Below are 5,686 nucleotides of genomic sequence, written 5' to 3' on the forward strand. Positions count from 1 at the left end.
CCCTCCCCCATTTGTCGCCTGCCTAAAATAGGTGTGAAGCAGCAGCTGACCATAAGCAGAACGACAGGCAGAAGGAAACAGCTGGCTTTGACATTTCTACATTGTAATGACTTTGGTGATCAGTCTCCTCTGTTAGCAGAGGCATTTACAGAATTTGGAAGAAGCACTGCCAATGTGGCAGGAGAGGAAAGTTTAGCTTACATTTTTGCTTGTACAACCAAGCTTACACTGCTAGCAAGAAACTTCATTCACTGTTGGTGCCTATTGAAAAATTATGGGAGTGCTGCCCTTTACTTTTAGTTCCGCAGTTTCCAATAGATTTTGCTGGTGGGTAAAATTAGTATTTACCCACTAAGGGAACCGACCCAACTGAAGGAGGGATCAGAAACTATTAATCCAAGATTCCCTTAGAACAGGGTACATGGGCACCCTTGCATATCAAAGCATCAACAGAGTAGTAAAAGGTGAGGTCACAGGCCTCCTCCAAGCTTTGGGCTATTACTGTCCAACTGATATTTAGTTTCCCTTCTTAATTACTCCCACACATAATCACCCAAATATCACATACAGTTGATATCTTGTAATGAAAGGTCTGTTGGCAGATGTAGTTTGGTATTGATGCTGTTTAGTGGGCAATGGGTGAAAGTCCTGGTCTCATGTTGTCCAATGCAATGGGGCAGAAAAGCTGAGGAAGGAGTTGAATTTCACTGTGACTGGCTTTGACATTTGTGTTGTAGTTCACTACAGGTGTCCTCGCAGAAGATTGCAAGGCTCTCTGCTAACTTGGAGCAAGTGGAGACTTTTCAGCCAAGACAGTGCATTATAGATATGCCAAAGCCTGTTGATATTGTTGCTGGCATACTGGCAGCTGTAGGCAGTCTGAATCTGTTGCCTGCTGATCTCCCTTGCATGAATTCTTTCATTGTCAACTGCGAAATACTGTAATTGGGACTTCAGACCTACTGACCAATTATTTGATCTTGACTTGCCAACTGCCACACAAATATGTAACTTGCATTTAGATGCCTTGTTGCTCGAGAGCTCCTTCTTCTCCCCTTTTTTCATCTGTTGCCATTCTGCTGAGGCTTTAGAAATTCTTCGTGGAGGATTTTGTGGAGCTCGCAAGAACAGGAAACGTAACGTGTGGGTGACTTAATCAGGCGGGATGCTGAGTTTTGAATTCCTGATGGCAGGTTGAAGTGCAGCGATAAAGTCAGCGGCATGCCTGTCAAGCCTTACACCAGCCTGTAATACATTTACATGCCATGAACACTCATTAGCATGAAACAAGTTTTAATAATCCTACTCTCGGGATAAAGTTAGCAGTATATGAGAACCCTGTGCCTCCTGGTTCATAATCATTTAAAGGTGGTGTGCACCTGTCCATTTTGTACAATTGTGTGTAAAGCCTGCAGTTTTCCTTGCTTAACTCTGTGGCATGAGAGAGTAGAGCAGGAGAATGGCAGCTCATGACCGGCAAGGATGCATCAGTGGTGAGGGGCGTTATGGAGTGAAGTTGAGGGAGGGGATGAGGAAACACCTCTAATCCCAGGAGTATCCTGAGAGGAAGGCCCCAGGGCAGCTGTCATGTGTTCCTCTTCCATCAGGGTGCACAATAGCACCTCCCTGGCTCCCTAAGAAGGGGCTCAGGGAGCCTTAACCCTCTCGGCTAGTCACTGCTGCAGGTCAGAGCGCATATCGATTGAATGCTCAACCTGGCTCTCCATGGCAGTCGCCATCCTCTTCATGGATGAGGCCTTGCTTTCAAATGCCTGAGATATCGCAAAACTCATGACATGTGTAGGCTCCTCCATAACCGCGTTAAACTGTGTTAATCCCTGTCATCTCCAACACATTTTCTCCTAGCCAACAGGCTTCATGTGGATAGGGCCAGAGGCCCATCATCAGTGTTGGCCTCAGCAGAGACCTGGTCCCCAGCAGTCCACCGATAGTCTGGGGACCAGGCTAGACATCCTCTCTAAGTTGCTGGGGTGCGTCTGTGGTGTGCTCACCAGATTTTGCTTCCGAATCTAGACATGAACCCTCTCTACAAGCTGTGTGGGTGTAACTGTGCTGGCAGAGATTGATGATGAGGCAGATGATGGTGCATCCTCTGCAGCAGTGGCTTCTTTGTCCGCAGAGCTGGAGTCCTCGGAATCCTTCCATGTCTGCAGCCTCGTCCTTGGATGGAGATGATCTGTAGCGGAGAACAAAAAGAATCACGTTAAGAATCATCACGGTTTGCGCGCTTCACGTTTCATTATATACATCCTGTGTGCTTACTTGCCAGCAGCAGAATGAATACATCTTCCTCCTTACACCTGGCCTGTCCAGCCTCGCTGTCTGCCACAGATCACATAGAAACATAGAAAATAGGAGTAGGAGTAGGCCATTCGGCCCTTCGAGCCTGCTCTGCCATTCATTATGATCATGGCTGATCATCCAACACAAAAGCCTGCTCCCGCTTTCACTCCATATCTTTTGATCCCTTTTGCCCTAAGAGCTATATCTAACTCCTTCTTAGAAACATACAATGTTTTGGCCTCAACTACTTTCTGTGGTAGTGAATTCCACAGTCTTACCACTCTCTGGGTGAAGAAATTTCTCCTCATCTCAGCCTAAATGGTCTACCCCTTATCCTCAGACTGTGATCCCTGGTTCTTGACTCCCCATCGGGAACATCCTTCCTGAATCTACCCTGTCTAGTCCTGTTAGAATTTTATAGGTTCCCCCCTCATTCTTCTGAACTCCAGCGAATATAATCCTAGCAGACTCAGTCCCTCCTCATATGTCAGAGCCGCCATCCCAGGAATCAGTCCGGTAAACCTTCGCTGTACTCCCTCTATAGCAAGTACATCCTTCCTCAGATGAGACCAAAACTGCACACAATATTCCAGGTATGGTCTCATCAAGGCCCTGTATAGATACAGCAAGACATCCCTGCTCCTGTTCTCGAATCCTCTCGCTATAAAGGCCAACACACCATTTGCCTTCTTTACTACCTGTAAAGAAGATAATAATCTACCTTCCTGTTTTTGCTACCAAAGTGGATAACCTCACATTTATCCACATTATACTGCATCTGCCATGCATTTGCCCACTCATTCAGCTTGTCCAAATCATACTGAAGCATCCCTGCATCCTTCTCATAGCTCACCCTCCCACCCAGCCTTGTGTCATCTGCAAATTTGGAGATAATATATTTAGCTCCCTCATCTAAATCATTAATATATATTCTGAATAGCTGGGGTCTCAGCACTGATCCCTGCGGTACCCCACTAATCACTGCCTGCCATTCGGAAAAAGACCCGTTTATTCCTACTCTTTGTTTCCTGTCTGCCAACCAGTTTTCTATCCATCTCAACACACTACCCCCAATCCCATGCGCTTTAATTTTACACCGCCAATCTCTTATGTGGGACTTTGTCGAAAGCCTTCTGAAAGTCCAAATAAACCACATCCACTGGCTCCCCCTCATCAACTCTACTACTTACATCCTCGAAAAATTCCAGTAAATTTGTCAAGCATGATTTTCCTTTCATAAATCCATGCTGATTCTGTCCAATTCTGCCACTGTTTTCCAAGTGTTCAGCTATTAAATCTTTTATAATGGACTCCAGAATTTTCCCCACTACCGACGTCAGGCCGACTGGTCTATAATTCCCTGTTTTCTCTCTACCTCCCTTTTTAAATAGTGGGGTTACATTAGCTACCCTCCAATCTGTAGGAACTGTTCCAGAGTCTATTGAAGATGACCACCAATGCATCCACTATTTCTATGGCCACTTCCTTAAGTACTCTGGGATGTAGATTATCAAGCCCTGGGGATTTATCGACCTTCAATCCCATCAATTTTCCCAACACCATTTCCCTACTAATACTGATTTCTTTCAGTTCCTCCCTCTCACTAAACCCTGTGTTCCCCAACATTTCTGGTATGTTATTTGTGTCCTCCTTTGTGAAGACAGAACCAAAGTATGTATTTATTTGGTCAGCCATTTCTTTGTTCGCCATTATAAATTCCCGTTTCTGACTGTAAGGGACCTACATTTGTCTTCACCAATCTTTTTCTCTTCACATACTTATGGAACCTTTTACAACCAGTTTTTATGTTCCCCGCAAGCTTACTCTAGTTCTCTATTTTCCCCTTCTTAATCAATCCCTTGGTCCTCCTTTGCTGAATTCTAAACTGCTCCCAATCTTCAGGTATGTTGTTTTCTTCTGGATAATTTGTACGCCTCTTCCTTGGATATAATACTATCTTTAATTTCCCTTGTCAACCATGGTTTGGCTACCTTTCCTGTTTTACTTTTGCGCCAGACAGAAATAAACAATTGTTGCAGTTCACCCATGCACCCTTTGAATGTTTGCCATTGCCTATCCACCGTCATCCCTTTCAGTAACATTTCCCAATCCATCATAGCCAATTCGCATCTCAAACCATCGTAGTTTCCTTTATTAAGATTCAAGACCCTAGTCTCAGAATCAACTATGTCACTCTCCATCTTGATAAAGAATTCTATCATATTATGGTTGCTCATCCCCAAGGGGCCTTGCACAACTAGACTGCCAATTATTCCTTTCTCATTACACAATACCCAGTCTAGGATGGCCTGTTCTCTGGTTGGTTCCTCAACATATTGGTCCAGAAAACGATCCCGTATACACTCCAGGAATTCCTCCTCTACGGTATTGTTACTAATTTTATTTGCCCAATCTATATGCAGATTAAAGTCACCCATAATTACAGATGTTCCTTTATTGCATGCGTCTCTAATTTCCTGTTTAATGCCATTCCCAACATCACCACTACAGTTTGGGGGTCTATATACAACCCCCACTAACGTTTTTTGCCCCTTAGTGTTTCTCAGCTCTACCCTTACAGATTCCACATCGTCAGAGCCAATATCTAATTCCTCACGATTGCATTAATTTCCTCTTTAACCAGCAATGCAACTCCACCGCCTTTTCCTTTTTGTCTGTCCTTCCTAAATACTGAATACCCCTGGATGTTCAGTTCTCATCCCTGATCACCCTGCAGTCATGTCTCCGTAATCCCGACTATATCATATCTGTTTACATCTATTTGTGTGGTTAATTCATCCACTTTATTGCGAATGCCCCTCGCGTTAAGGCACAAAGCCTTAAGGCTTGTCTTTTTAACATTACTTATCCCTTTCCCACTATCTTTCACTGAGGCCCTGTTTGATTATTGCCCTTGATTTCTCTGCCTATCACTTTTCTTATTCCCCTTTCTGCCTTTTGTTCTTGACTTGGTTCCCCCTCCTCTGACTCCTTGCATAGGTTTCCACCCCCCCTGCCATTTTAGTTTAAACCCCCCCCCAAACCACTCTAGCAAATATTCCCCCTAGGACATCAGTCCCAGTCCTGCCCAGGTGTAACCCATCCAATTTGTACTGGTCCCACCCCCCCCAGAACCGGTCCCATTGTCCCATCTGAAACCCTCCCCCTCACACCATCTCTTCAGCCACGTATTCATCCGATCTATCCTGCTATTTCTACTCTGGCTAGCATGTGGCACTGGTAGTAATCCTGAGATCACTACCTTTGAGGTCCTACTTTTCAACTTACTTTCTAACTCCCTATATTCTGCTTTTAGGACCTCATCCCTTTTTTTACCAATGTCGTTTGTACCAATGTGTACCACGACCACTGGCTGTTCACC

This window comes from Cetorhinus maximus, chromosome 1, assembly GCF_964194155.1.
Source record: "Cetorhinus maximus chromosome 1, sCetMax3.hap1.1, whole genome shotgun sequence".
In the NCBI taxonomy this organism is placed as follows: domain Eukaryota; kingdom Metazoa; phylum Chordata; class Chondrichthyes; order Lamniformes; family Cetorhinidae; genus Cetorhinus; species Cetorhinus maximus.